The following is a 15479-nucleotide window of genomic DNA, read 5'->3' as shown; positions in this document are numbered from 1 at the left end:
CAACTTCCACCTGGAAAAGAACAACAACAGCAACACCACCACCCTTCTGGACAACCTCGCCAATCTCGGACTCAAACAACTTGTAGACACCCCCACCCACTATGCTGGACACACGCTCGACCCAATCTTCTCCTCTAGCAAGCACATATCCTTCGACCACGCCACAGGACTCCATTGGACGGACCACAGCTGCGTTCACTTCAACTACAATAAGACCACGACCCACAACCACCCACAACCAATCCCCCGTAGAAACTGGAATAAAATTACCACCGATCAGCTCTTCACATCGCTCCACCAAAACCCTCACAACAAATCATTGGACCCTAACCAAGCAGCCATCAACCTCACACAATGGATCACCCACAGCGCTGACGAATTAGCACCCTTGAAAAACCATCAAATATTACAAGGTAGCAAAAAAGCCCCCTGGTTCAATGACGACCTTAAGAAATCCAAAAAGATCTGTCGCACCCTCGAGAAAGCATGGCGAAAAAACCCAACCTCTGACAACTTGACCACCCTCAAGAACGCCACCCGCAAACACCACCAACTGATCAGAACCACCAAGAAATCAGCATTCAAGGATCGACTCGACAACAACGCCCACAACAGCAAGGAATTATTCAACATCGTCAAAGAGTTTACCAACCCCACTGCCGGCACCAACGACATCACTCCCTCTCAAGACCTCTGCGACTCTCTAGCCTCGTTCTTCCACAACAAGATCGCTGACATACATAACAGCTTTGGCGACCAATCCACCCCACCCACCTCCAGACAAAAACCCCCCACCAACAACCTTTGCGCCTGAAACCCAATCACCACTGAAGGCACCATCCGCCTGATGAACTCCATCCACTCAGGATCGCCAACCGACCCATGTCCCCACCACATTTTCAACAAGGCAGACTCCATTATCGCACCCCATCTCCGAGATGTCATCAACTGCTCCCTCAACTCCGCTACCTTCCCGGAAAGCTGGAAACATGCCGAACTCAGCGCCCTCCTGAAGAAACCCACAGCTGACCCCACTGAACTTAAGAACTACCGCCCCATTTCGCTCCTCCCTTTCCCTGCCAAAGTCATTGAGAAAACCGTCAACAGTCAGCTCGCCACCTTCCTCGAATCCAATGGCTCCCTCGACCCATCACAATCCGGCTTCCGAGCCAAACACAGCACCGAGACCGCCCTCATCGCAGCAACAGACGACATTCGAACTCTTCTGGACAACGGAGAAACAGTTGCCCTCATCCTACTCGACCTCTCCGCAGCCTTCGACACAGTCTGTCACAGCACCCTTATACAACGCCTCAGCAACGTCAGAATACAAGGAAAAGCATTGGACTGGATCATCTCGTTCCTCGCCGGAAGAACCCAGAGAGTCACCTCCCCCCTTTCAAATCGGAAGCCACTGAAGTCATCTGCGGCGTTCCACAAGGTTCATCACTCAGTCCCACCCTCTTCAACGTATACATGAGTCCCCTTGCATCCATCGCGCGCCAACACAACCTCAACATCATCTCCTACGCAGACGACACCCAGCTGATCCTCTCCCTCACCAAAGACCCAAACTCTGCCAAAACCAACCTACACGACAGGATGAAAGAAGTAGCCGAGTGGATGAAGAACAGCCGTTTAAAACTGAACTCAGACAAAACGGAAGTCCTCATCTTAGGATCACCCCCCTCCGCCTGGGATGACTCTTGGTGGCCACCGGCCCTGGGAAACGCACCCAAACCAACGGACCACGCACGCAACCTGGGCTTCATCCTGGACTCCTCCCTCTCGATGACCAGACAAGTCAACGCCGTCTCATCATCATGCTTCAACATCCTGCGTATGCTTAAAAAAATCTTTCGTTGGATCCCCACCGAAACAAGAAAGACGGTCACCCATGCACTAGTCACAAGCCGGCTGGACTATGGAAACACCCTGTACGCCGGAACCACAGCCAAACTACAGAAAAAACTCCAACGTATCCAGAACGCCTCAGCCAGACTCATACTAGACATCCCCCGCCAAACTCACATTTCCGGTCACCTGAAAAACCTCCACTGGCTCACCGTCAACACGAGAATAACGTTTCGTCTCCTCACCCACGCATACAAAGCCCTTTACGACCTAGGACCAGAATACCTCAACACGCGCCTGACCTTTTACACCCCCACCCGCCAACTACGATCGTCCAATCAAGCCCTCGCCACGATCCCACGCATCCAAAGATCCACCATGGGGGGAAGATCCTTCTCCTACTTAGCGGCCAAAACCTGGAATTCTCTCCCGTCCCACCTCCGCCTTACACAGAACCACCTCTCCTTCAGAAAACAACTAAAAACCTGGATATTCGATAAGTAACGTACCCCCCCTCCCTCAAGCGCCTTGAGACCCTCTGGGTGAGTAGTGCGCTATACAAATTTCTAACTTGAACTTAGGACTCATAGCTGGGCAACGGATGTGCTGTTGCGAGGCAGACACTTAAGACACTATACTGATTTTTGCTGTGTGGTGCGCAGGCTGGTGCTAGGAGTTGTATCTAATGTGTACTGCCAGTGAGGCATATAGCTGCAGCACTGAAGGTATTGTGCACTGCCTATTATGTTTTATTGGGTATTGCAAAGTGGGTGCTTCTTTTGACTCTTGGCTTGTTGCAGACTCCCTTACTGATCTTGGGCATCTCAAGTAATGTACCTGGGCTTGGTTAAGAGAGCTCCTGCTGGAGAGCTGCTGGCTTTCCTCCAGGGCCTTCAAGGGCACTGAGACAGGTTTACCCTCCTTATAGGAGAGTCCTGTAGGAGCCACATGCAGGAACCCTAGGTGACTGTGAGATCCAGGTAGTCCTCTTCTACAGGAGCCCTCTATAACCTGTGAGATAGAGGAACCTCTCTCCTACAGGATGTCCCTTTCACAAGTGAGATAGAAGGAGCTCACCCCTACCCAAACCCTCTCTAACCTGTGAGATAGAGGGAGTCCATCCCTACAGGAACACTCTGTAACCTATGAGATAGAGGAAGCCTATCCCTACACGGTGAGATCGAGAGAGTCCATCCCTACAGGAGCCCTCGTTGACCTGTGAGTTAGAGGACGCCCACTCCTATAGGACGCTCTTTAACCTATGAGATAGAGGAAGCCCTCTCCTACAGGATCCCCCTTTCACTTGTGACATAGAAGATGCTCACTCCTAGCTGAACTCTCTTTAACCTGTGGGAAAGAGGGAGCCCATCCCTACAGGACCAATCTTTAACCTGTGAGATGGAAGGGGCCCACTTCTGCTGCAATCCCCGTAACCTGTGAGATAGATAGAAGACCACTCTTACAAGAACCCTCTCTAACCTGTGAGATGGAAGGAGCCCACTCCCACAGGAACCCCTGCAACCTGTGAGAATGAGGTAACTCGTGACCACAGGTATCCTCTTTAACCTGTGGGATAGAATGAGCCACTCCTACAGGCACCCTGTGAAAAGGAGAGTGTTCCCTTGTATGGTCCCCCTCCAGTTCGTGCGATGGAGAGCGCTGTCTCCTAGTGGTTACCATGTCATTCATGGTAGATGGAAGGTGGCCTGGTCTCCCCCCTAGACACTGGTATCCCACCGGATGGTGTGACAGCACTTTACGGGTACCGGACAGCAGGTATCAGAAGGAGGAGGAGGACGCTTGGGGGCAGAGGGGGTTCAAAAGTGCCTGTTGGGTACTTCTCTGTAACCCTGTGTGAAGCACTACGCTACGCTCGCGTAGTTTGCGAAGTTTGCACAACTTCGCACTACGCAAGCTGCACGTAGCACAGTGCGAACATGTGTAGCGCAGCGTAGCGTAGAGCAGCAGTCATCTTTTGCTTGTTCGCGGTCCTCAACGTCATGTTCGCGACCGCGAGCAAGCAAAATGACATCCAGGCGAGACTCTCAACTCGGGGAGGTCCGTTTCTCATTGCGAGTGGTCGTGCATGCTCACGACAGACCGCTCGTGATGAGAAACTACCAGTTCGCGTTGAGAAAGCTGCCGCTCGAGTAAAAATGTACTCGAGCGGCAGAAAACTACAGCTCGCACTGTGCAAGATGCAGTTTTCAATGATTGCACAGTGCCGGATGCTTGTTCGCACTGTGCAATCATTGAAAATGCATCTTGCACAGTGCGAACATGCTACTACGCAGCTCGCGTAGTGGTACGTGAAGTTCACGTAGTGCGAAGTGCACTTCGCGTAGCTTCGCGTAGTGCTACTTCGCGAACTACGCCCACCCCGAACGTCTCGGCACACTGCCCAACCTCCTCCAAGGCCCTGCTCCTCTCTTCACACATTGAGATTTTTGTTCAAGTTGGCAGGTATCATAATACGGTTGTCCACTCCCTACATTGCTTATTCCATGGGCTTCTGCAATTTAGGGGCACAATATTACAATGGCATTTGAAAAGGGAATAAGACCGAAGTTGTCAAGCTATTCCACACTTGCCAACATTTTAAACCGGTAAAGAGGAAGATTTTGAACACAAAATCGGGGGGATGTATTTTCCCTTTTGACTTCTATAGAGGCAGAGGCAATTTCCAGCAGGATATACCTGAAAGGAATCTTTTTTTTGCTTCAAACAGGAGTGCCCCACCTGACTCGGCTCTGCTGGCATATATTCCTGAATTGTGGACATTTCTGTGGGGGCAAATTATCTTATGTTTGCCATGGTGGATTTGCCCTCAGAGTCCTCCTTCATAATGCCACCTGGGTCAGAAACTCGGGTGTATCTTTCCATCCATCACTGTGGTGCCAGCTGCTCCGGGAGGCGGCCTGCAAATGTCGAGGGCACCTAAAATAATACTTGCAAAGTGCCTGGCGGGCCCAAGGTCAGGCGCAGAGGCCGCCCTGCGTGATTGCGCGCGCCCCGGGCTCACCATGGAGACGGGGCCTCCTCCACGCGCGGATAGAGTTCACAGCCGGCTCCATTACACCGCGTGCGCCTGGGTGTGTGCGGCGGGTCAGGTGAGGCAGCGCACGTGCCTTGCTGACGTACGAGGGACGTCACCCGCGGCCAATCAGGGCAGCTCTGCGTGCCGAGCCCATGGTCCCATCCCAGCCTCCGACACCCATTGGATGGCTGAGAGGGCAGCACGTGCTCAAACCCCACAAAGATACTCCACTTGATATTTGCACGGACTGAGTACGGTCTGTCCTAGGGATTAAGGTCTCCAGCGATCCCGGCTTCATGCAGACTCCATCTGTGACCCTGGGCAGCGCTCATACTCTACACGGACCTGGGTTAAAAGGGGTCTGACTGGCGAGCAGCAAGGTTCCCCCAGAAGCGTGACGTGCAGTAACATAATGTAACCCTTGAGCGGTGCTTTAAAGGAGCAGGTACTGAGTCCCTGCACTTTAATTTGAAAGGAAGAGTCCCTGCACTTTAATATGAAACTGGGAGAGTCCCTGCACTTCTCAGGCAGGCTGCAGTACATTCAATGGGAGAGGAACACTGGTCACATCAGGACAGAATTCTAATACAAATAGTGGGTTACAGGGCTCTCTACTATGCTTGTGAAAATATTTGGCAAATAGTGCATGTTTAAGCACTTTACGATTCTAGAAGATGGTGACTTGGTTGTAACGTCGTGATTTTAGGTAGGTGACTGTGCGTGGGTGAAATGCAGTCAAACAGGCCTAATACATGACTAGCATTTTAGTAAGAGCACCTTTCACCAGCGTTACCAAATCTTTAGTGGCAAAGGGCCAACACTCTTTAGCAATGCTGCAATACTGTCATGAGAGCTGACACATAAAAGGAGTCTGATGATATTATTTGAATGAATTTTGAAATTTACTTTTTTTGACACAATCTTGAAATTTAGGTTCCGGACCATGTCGTGTTTTGATTGGGCCTATAAGTTGTACAGACGGAGACCACACAGTGTGACAATGGTGGTCAGTACTCAGCCTGCCACGCCCAGGGTCCTGGGCTTTTTATTTACTCTAGAGCGTGCCCTCCGTCTCACGTCGGGCGGAACCATCTAACTTACGCTTGGGGGGGAAACAACAATTGGAGTAATACTATTTGTGAGCCAAAGTAGTTGCGCCCACTTAGCACAACACTACATTCCTCCTTTACCCTGAAGGAAAATAAACACAACCGACATAACATCATATCTTAACTGTCTTGCTTATAGTCTGAGGTTTTCAAAATGCAAAAAGGAACAGTCTTACTTGTGCGACAGTTGCCGTGCAGCTCGGGCTCTCTCAGCGTCTGCAACAGGCCACAAAGTCCCGGTACCTCTGAGATGGCTTCGGGCAGGGACGCAGGTTGTATCTGCTCAGGCTGCGCTCGCCCGCTTGTGTGGGAGTCAGTTCTTCAGAGTCTTTGGCTGCAGCAGTTCCAGAGTGGCTTTGGGCCACTGGCGGCTCTTGTTCATTCTTGACCGGTGTGGATGGGTCCGCTTGCGGGGCTTCTTCCTCGCTGGGAGCGTCCTCTCCTTCTGTTTCTCGTGGGTCTTGGGCCGGCCTTGGGTATCGCTCAACTGAGTCCGGGAATCCGTCGTCTTCTCCATTTGAGATTCGCTTGAAGAATGATACGTTTCTGGTGACTGTCTCTCTCCCTCTCATTGCAGTGATCATGGTGCCATTGACATTGGTGACAGTCCACGGGTGCAATTCGAACGGGAGGCGGAACTTCCCTCCCGGGTGGCGATCTCTCACCAGCACCCGGTCGCTGACTTGAATGGGGCTGTCCGCAGCTCTCCTCCGCCTTGACGCGTCTCTGTTAGACTTTATTCGCTGTTCCATGGATCGGTTGTTCGGAGTTGGAGCTGACTCCCACATGGGATGGTGCGGGAGAGTGTCTACCACTGCTCTGTTGAAACACAGGCGGCTTGGAGGGATCCCGGTGGTGCAGTGGGGTGTCAGTCTGTACTCTCTCAGGAATTGGAAGAGGGCTAGTTCTAGGTTTTGTCCATCTGCCATGGCAATTTGGATAGTCTTATTTAGAGTTCTCATAAGTCGCTCGACTTCGCCATTGGCTTGAGGCCACCTGGGGGTTATCTTCCGGTGCTTGATGCGGTGTGATGGTAGATATTCTGCCAGTTCACTGCCGTTGAAGGCGGGTCCGTTGTCAGTGCGTAGTTCCCCTATGAGGCCGTGGGTCGCTATAATTTTCTCTAGTTTTGGGACCACATCGGAGGCTGCGGTGGAGGGCAGGATTTCAATCTCGGGGTACCTCGAGAAATCGTCTACCACAACAAACATGTACTTCCCCCCCGGGAGGCTGCCAAAGTCTGCGCTGGCCCGTGCCCATGGGGTGGTTGGCCCTTCCTCTGTAATTACCGGTGCTGGGGGGTTGGGCAGGCTGGTCGCTAGGCACACTGGACATCGTTGGATTACTTCTTCGACTTTCTTGTCGAGCCCTGGGAACCAGAGTTTGGTTCGGATGCGATTCTTCGATTTCACTATGCCCTGGTGGGCACCATGGGCTAGGAGGACCGCTTGCTGGGTGAGGCTGTCTGGCAGTACTAGGCGGGGGCCTCTCAGGAGGCATCCTTCTGGCGAGATGGATAGCTCGCCCTGGACTTGGTAAAGTGCTTTTAGTGTGGCCTGGGCTTCTGGGGTGCGGAACGACGCCGGGCTCTGTAGTGGTTTCCAGTTTCCTGACTGGATGGCCTGGATGGCAATTTGCAGGCAGTCATCATCTTTGGTGGCTCGTGTCACGTCTTCAAGGGAGATTGGCAACGGCCTCGACCGCTCTACGATCATTCTGACATACTCTTCAGTGGCGTCAGCTTCCGCTGCTTCTGCTTCAGTGACCGGGCGGGCATGGCGTGACAGGTAGTCGGCGGGATTTCTGGAGCATGGCCGATACTCCACTGTGAATTGGTATTCTTGGAGCTGGAGTACCCATTTCTCGATGCGAGGGGGGGGCGTGAGGAGGACGCTTGGAACAGTGGAAGAAGTAGTTTGTGGTCAGTGATTACCACAAATGGATGTCCGTACACGTAGATATGGAAGTGACGGCACCCCCATAGGATGGCGATGGCCTCTCTTTCAATTTGTGAATATCTTTGTTCTGTCGCAGTGAGAGTCCTGCTTGCGTACGCGATGGGTGCCCACTCTCCGCATGGCTGTCGTTGGGTCAGGACAGCGCCGAGGCCGGTCGGACTGGCATCCACCACGAGTTGGGACTCATATCGAGGGTTGAAGTAGGCCAGGGTCGTGTCTGCTGAGAGTGCCGTTTTAGTCTTTTGGAAGGCTTCTTGTTGTTCCTTTCCCCACTCCCAGGTGGACGTGGACTTTGTGAGGTCACGAAGAGGGCCGGTGAGGTCGGACAAGTCCTTAATGAAACGACCACAGTATGTCACCATCCCAAGAAAACTGCGGACAGCGGTCACTGATGTCGGGGCGGGAGCATCATGGATGTCTTTGACTTTGTCCGGGTCTGGCCCAACGCCTTGGTCGGAGAACCTGTAGCCCAAAAAACTGATGTCCTTTCGGAGGAATTCGCACTTCTCCCTGTGAAGGGTCAGACCCCTCTCTTGCAGACTGGCGAAGACGGCTTGTAGGCGTTGGATGTGTTCCTCCAGTGTCGCCACGTGGACTAAGATGTCGTCGCTCACGTTTAGCACGCCGTCTAGCCCTTGCAGGACATTTTGAATGATGTTCTGAAATACTTCGGCTGCACTGGAGATCCCGAAGTTGAGTCTGGTGTACCTCCACAGGCCTGCTTGGGTGGAGAAGGTCGTTATCGGGCGGGAGTCCGGGTGCAGAGGGATCTGGTGGTATTCGGACCTCAGGCCCATCTTCGAAAACCACTTTGAACCTGACAGCTCACCGATGATGTCGTCTATGGTTGGTGTCAGATGGCGTTCCCTTTTGATTGCGAGGTTAGGAATGCGCATGTCCATGCAGATCCGCACGGCGTCTGGTTGCTTGGGTTTCTTGGCCACCACGATGGGTGACACCCATGGAGTGGGCCCGCTGACTCTTTCTATGATTCCGGCTCTCTCGAGCACACGTAGTTCCGCTTCCACTTTGGGCCGCAGGTGGAACACTATGTGTCGGTGTCTGAGGGCCACAGGAGCGACTGAGTGATCTATGTGAAGGCGAACGGCGGGTCCTCTCAAGCAGCCGATCCCGTCGAACAGTGAGGTGTGTTGCATCACGAGATGGTCGAGGCTGTGGGCTTGGACGGTGAGGGCGAAGTGGATCAGCCCTAGGTCTTGGGCAGTCCGGCAGCCGAGCAAGAACCCGGACCCTTCTTGCGACACGTAGATTTTGGTGTGTACCTGATGGGGTCGTGTGATATTGTCGTCCGGAACACTCCGCACAGGCGGAGGGGTCGACTGGTGCCGTATGGAGCACTGGTGGTGTGTCTAAAGTCCGGTATACGCTGATGGCCATCAGATTGATCGTTGCCCTGGTGTCGATGAGGGCTGCCACAGTTTGACCTTGTATGTTCACTGTGCACATAGGTTCAGCGGATGGGGTTGCGGCTACTGTGTTGAGCATTCGCACTACGTGGACGGACGCTGCGTCCGCTTCGTCATCCTCCATGTCGCTGTTGTCGGCGGTATCTGGCAGCGGTTCTATTTGTCTCACTCTTCGGGGTGGGCCGTTGGACTTCTTCCTCTGTGAAGATAAGCACACACTCGCGAAGTGGTTGGCTTTTCCACAGGCGCTGCAGATTTTCCCTTGTGCAGGGCATGCTCCGTTGTGGGGGGTCGCTCCTCCGCACCACATGCAGGGGCGGTCGTGAGGTGGCTGAGCAGGGCTTGGCCGAGGTCTTCGGGGTGGTTTCGCGCGCGTGTCTGCGGCGTTCGTCTTGATGGCGCACACGGGTTCAACTTTGACTGTGACCGTTGGTTTTGGCTCCATATGTGCTGCTCGCGCTTTCGATAGTTCTTTAGATCGCCCGAGTGCTAAGATGTCGTGCATGGGCATGTTGTCTGTTTCTAGGACTCTTTCACGTAGTTTCGAGGAGGTGCAGCCTTGTATAAATTGAGCGTGAATCTCGTCGTCCGCATCCGGAAGGGTGCATGTGCTGGCCAGCTTTTTGAGTCTCGCATAGAAGACGTCGACGGACTCTTCTGGGAGCTGGCGGGCTTGGCGAAGTAGGAACCTTTCGTAGTCCGCGCTGGCGAAGGGCTCGAAGTATGTGGTTATGGCATCGCGTAGCGTGGCGTAGTTCCGGGGCGGGCCTCCTTCCACTACGTCCTTCGAGATGTCGTGTATGGCCTCTCCTCCCAGGTGCAGAAGCATGGCACGTCGCCGCTCCACAGCAATGTCCGCAGCAACAAAGTAGTTTTCCAGGCGCTCTACCCATTTCTTCCAACGAGCAGCCTGGGAAGGCGGCATGCCCGTGACCGCAAATGGTTCCAGCGGCGGTACAGTGGCCATGAGGGGCCGGGAGATTAGGCAGCAGAAGGGGGCGCCCTGTTACAGGTGGGCCTAGAGGCCAGGAGCACGCCAGATGCGATTGCAGGCAGTGTGAGGCAGCAGCAGGCGATCCTGTACCGTTGCACGCGAGATGCGTGAGAAACGGCAGGTCTCCCTCACGCGAGATGCGTGGGAGATGGCGGGGCCGCCGCGGTGCACGCGCGATGCGTGGTAGACGGCACGCCGGCGTAGCGCGGTAGGCCTGCCGGGCTGGCGAGACGCCGGTGGCTGGGAGCATGCGGGTGCGAGAGTGCGGCCGGGCGCCAAGAGGAAGGCACGCACCTGGGACCACGGGGTCTCCTCCGCTGGGGCGGGTCGCCTGCAGGCGATAGTTCGACGCCGTCAGAGGCCAGGAGACAGTGGTGAGCCTGGCGGCAGAGCGGTGGGGCAGCGAGGCTCGGGCTGCCGAGCGGGCACGCTGCGGGGGCCGCAGGAGCAGGTCCACTGGAGCAGGGGGCAGAGTATGGCACGCGATGGGGTGGCGAGACCACCTTCGTCGCCAGTGTCGTGTTTTGATTGGGCCTATAAGTTGTACAGACGGAGACCACACAGTGTGACAATGGTGGTCAGTACTCAGCCTGCCACGCCCAGGGTCCTGGGCTTTTTATTTACTCTAGAGCGTGCCCTCCGTCTCACGTCGGGCGGAACCATCTAACTTACGCTTGGGGGGGGGAAACAACAATTGGAGTAATACTGTTTGTGGGCCAAAGTGGTTGCGCCCACTTAGCACAACACTACAGACCAGGAACTGATTGTGTTTGATAGGACTACCTCAGAGTGTACTTCCTGTATGGAATAGGTGGACACTCCTTTCTTGTTTTGACCTATTGGGTGAAAAGGAATGACTTATTACGTATTATTTGGATGAATACCATTTGTTTTCCTTGTTGTGTGTATATAATTGTATATATGTAGGCTGTGGGGTTTTAGGTTTAAACCTATAATAACTGATAAAACCGCACTGAAATAAAAATAGCCCTCACCGGTGAAAACATATAAACACTGAAAAAACACCTGGACAACTACAAACTAAATGCCATTCAAAGAAAGGAAAAAGAGAGTGAAAGTCATTTTTTTCTTCCTGAAGGGGTCAATATAATGTAACTTTGTTATACAAGTAGCAGTAAGAAAGACTGGCTAACATTATTCTGCTTGAGTTTTGTTCTTTAGGGATGCCACTAAAATATTGTTTTTTGCTTTTTCTTCCTTTTACTTTTTCAGTTTTGTGGCCTTTGGTCTAAAGATGCAGGGTTAAGTTTCATGTTTTAGGTCTAGTTTTATTATTTTAATTATTTTATAAAACTATAGAGAATCAGGAAATATCAAACTCATATTTGATATTCTGGCTGCATTTGATTCTTTCACAGATAGGTAAAATGGCTGGTTTCATAAAAATAATATGTGTCATTACATTTACCCACAGAGAATGGGTAACAAGCATTTACAATGCAACGGTTTCGCCTTTGGAAAAGTTTGAGCTATTGGCATTGTAAATGACAACATTTGTATTTATGTGTTGGTTTTGAAAACAGATAAATAAATGGCATTGTCCTTTACATTGCCAATAGCTCTAACTTTTCTAAAGGCGAAACCGTTGCATTGTAAATGCTTGTTCTTCCTTCCTTTGTTCTCCCCTCTCTCCCGTCATTCGGGGCGGGAGAGGACACGGACGGCGGGAGGGGGCGGGAGAGGACACGGACGGCGGGAAACGTGCACAGGACAGCGAGGGGGGGGCGGAAAGGCACACGGAGGGGGCGGGAATGGACAGACTTTCAGTGAAAGGGGAGGGAACGGGAAAAAACGTAACTCCGCCCTGGGAAAAAATCTCGGGAACGCCCCCGAATCTGGTCCGGCCTTGACGGACAGATCCGGCACTCAATGGCTAGCCTCCATTTATGGAGCTAGCCAATGAGAGCCGGGGGACGTCCCCGAAGTCCTTATGGTCAACATAGGATTTCAGCTGCGCAGAGCGCAGCCTTCGGCAGGCGAAACCCAAAAAGCATATTGGGTGTATACCAAGACCAAGTATTGAACTGCTCTAATGTATAAAATACATGTTATTGCTTCAGTAACAACCATCCAACACCACTAACTGTTGCACAATATTTAGCTTTTTGCTTGAGAACACACACCTCCTAAACTGCACAAAATGTATACAAAAGTCAATTTACTTTTTCACTAGTAACACCTCAACTGAGCACCCACTGAAATAATTGTACATGAAATATAGTTTAATACTGCAGTGGCAGCTACCTCCTCTGTATAAACTGCACACATGGCAGCAAAATGAATATGATTTTTTTTCACTGGCACCCAACACCTCATCATAAACCGCACTAATCGCACCAAAATGTAATTTCTTAGTTGACTGACGTCTTCGCCTAATAATAAACTGCACGAATGTAAGCAAAATATTTAGTTTTTTTGTTTTCACTAACTAATATATAACAATTACGTGCACGAATTGTTTATATGTTTCATTGCCAACCAAAATGTGAGAATCAGAATACCAGCAGCTAAATGTGTCAGGACATGTCAGGGCCTTTTCAGTGCACACAGAGAGGTAGGAAGACCTGTCCTGTTTCTTGGTTAGGATTCTTGAGTTGTATTTTACACACTCTTACTGCCTCTCAGCACCAAGATACTGTCGAAATACCCTGATAGCAACCATAACCTGCACCCACTGTAACCAAATAGAGTGTATTGTTCCACTGACAACTGTCACCGAAAAGTGAATGGCACAAACCAGAACAAAGCCGATAATGTACTATTTCACTGACGACCATTTCACAGGGTGCACTGTTTGAAACAACAAAGCAACATATATTCCTTAGTGTTTCACTAGAAACACCTAATAAAATGAACGGATTTGAGTAAAAATATAGTTTATATTTTAAGATAAAACGAGGCCCGAAATCAAACTTCACAAATTGGAAGAAACCCTGTGGATTACCGTTTCATGGACAGCCATCGTCTGCTTTTAATTAAACTGCACTTTTTAAAAATTAATTTAGGGACACTATCTTGGGCTATTTTTAATGCTCTTACTGCTAAAAAACAGATAAATTGTACTGACTTTTATTTCAGCGATAGCTAAAAGCAGGAAATACTAATTTACGTAAACATGTGTTGTATTTAATAACGTTCGATGTACATGTGTTTTTTTATTTCGCTCAAAGTCATATAATGTAATAAACTTGGCTAAACAGAAATGCGTGGTCTGCTATTTCAGTGTCCACTAAGAACAATAAATTGCCCTTATTCTGATATACATACTTTATTCTTTCACGAATATCCGGTGTCTGAATAACTGCAGTTACGCAAGAAAATGTACATACAATATGTATTGATTGCCATGCAACAGATGCGAAAGAACTTCGGCTTTTCTAAGAGAATCGCATTCACATTCATTTCCAGAAAATGTCAGAGTGACATTGCTTTCTTACACCAGATCCACTGATAAAGGTTGCCCCGGAACAAAAGCCCAAAGTAAAAGCAATTGAGTTCCAGAAAAGTCTTGTAATATGTGTGGCGGTCGCAAAGTTTCAATGTTTGAATTTGTCCGGAGCGTGTAGCACGGGCGAGAATAGAAAGGCGCCTGGGAGGGCAGATGGGAGATCAAAGGCATGCCTCCCTGCACATAAATCGCCGGCACTTAAGCGAGTTGTAGTGCACATAATTTATACTTGATGAAATTCAGGAATTGCGGCGCAACCCCTGTTGTTACCTCCGTGGCGTCTGACGACATGTGCCAGTGTGTGGGGAGGCTTCTCCAAGCACATATTAACCGAGGCGCTGTTTGCATGTCAAGCGCAGTGTCGTGGTGTGCACTTGTCAAACTTCACATGGGATTCAGAAACCCTCAGCCCAGAGGAAAGCTCTCCGGACGCGATGTGATTACGGGAATCATTCTGAGAGTTGCAATGAAATACGCCGAGTGCGCGCGCATGTGTGTTCCCGTGGACGTTTTGGTGGCCCATAACTTCCATTATTAAAACATCCCCCTTGACAGACAGACGGACATAAACACCATGCACACATACACATGGCATGTCCACACACATCATGTCCACACACAGCTATAATCACACACGCGAAACACACATACCATATAAAAACAAAAACCCCACACATACCATGCACAAACACACACACTGCGCACACACATATCCCATGTACACACCATGCACACACCACGCAAACACGACCATTTCATACACACACCGCACACACATACACACAGACACACCCCACATCACGCACTCACATACCGTGTATACAGCCTCCATGTGAACCCACGCATCTGCCTTGCTCGTCAGTTTCTTACCATGAGCTGTAATGGGATTTGGCAAAAGCGCCCCGTTCTATCTTCCAGACAGATGCAGCTGCCCCAGTCATGTCCATGAGAAGGATAAAAGCCCTCACCTGCGAAGGATGACTTCCAGAAGTGCGCGCCCTGAGGCTGCTCCTTGGCGCAGTACACGCCGCCGCTCCAGCCGTTCGCCAGGGTCCACGACTGGTAGCCGTCCATGGGGATGTATGCCTCGTGCCTGGGCTCGCCCGGCCCGAAGCCGGACACCACGTCGATGTACCCGGGCATGGGCTGGTAGGGCCCGGGGTACCCCGGGAAGTAGGAGACTTCCTTGGCCCGCGAGGATCCCTCGCTGCCCTGCGCGCTCGCCCCGCTGCCCAAGGCGGGCACGTCCATGTACTTCTCCACCGGGAAGGCGCCATGAGGCGAGGGCTTCAGGGCGCTTTGCTGCACCCCCACCCCGTGCGACATGCGGCAGCTGTAGTATCCGTTCCCAAAGTGGTAGCCATAGCCCAGGGAGGGCGCGCCGGCCCCATCCTTGCCGGAGTCCAAGCGCGCAGCGCCGGACGACCTCCCCGGGCCGGAGAAGGCGAAGCCAGATGTTGCTCGGCCAGCGGTGGGCCCGAAGACGTTGGGGGAGGCGAGGAAGCCCCGGGCCTGGCCGCTGGAAGAGGTGCCCTCCGCTCGGAGCCCGTCCATCTCCCTCTCAGGGGCCTGCGCACGGCTCTCTCCTCCACCCCCGGCCAGGCATGGCAGAGCCAGGCATCCCCCCAAGC

At 51.8% G+C, this 15479-nt stretch overlaps 1 protein-coding gene and 1 pseudogene across 1 annotated transcript in view; both read right to left on the bottom strand.

Annotated features, from left to right (window-relative positions):
- SLC2A4 (solute carrier family 2 member 4) overlaps nt 1-15479 on the bottom strand; it is a 239908-nt gene that overhangs the window by 157303 nt on the left and 67126 nt on the right. The window lies entirely within an intron of this gene.
- LOC144799620 (homeobox protein Hox-D13 pseudogene) lies at nt 14681-15402 on the bottom strand (annotated as a pseudogene).

Source organism: Lissotriton helveticus, chromosome 12 (assembly GCF_964261635.1).
Source record: "Lissotriton helveticus chromosome 12, aLisHel1.1, whole genome shotgun sequence".
NCBI lineage: Eukaryota > Metazoa > Chordata > Amphibia > Caudata > Salamandridae > Lissotriton > Lissotriton helveticus.
This window is presented reverse-complemented; position numbering and strand designations above follow the sequence as displayed.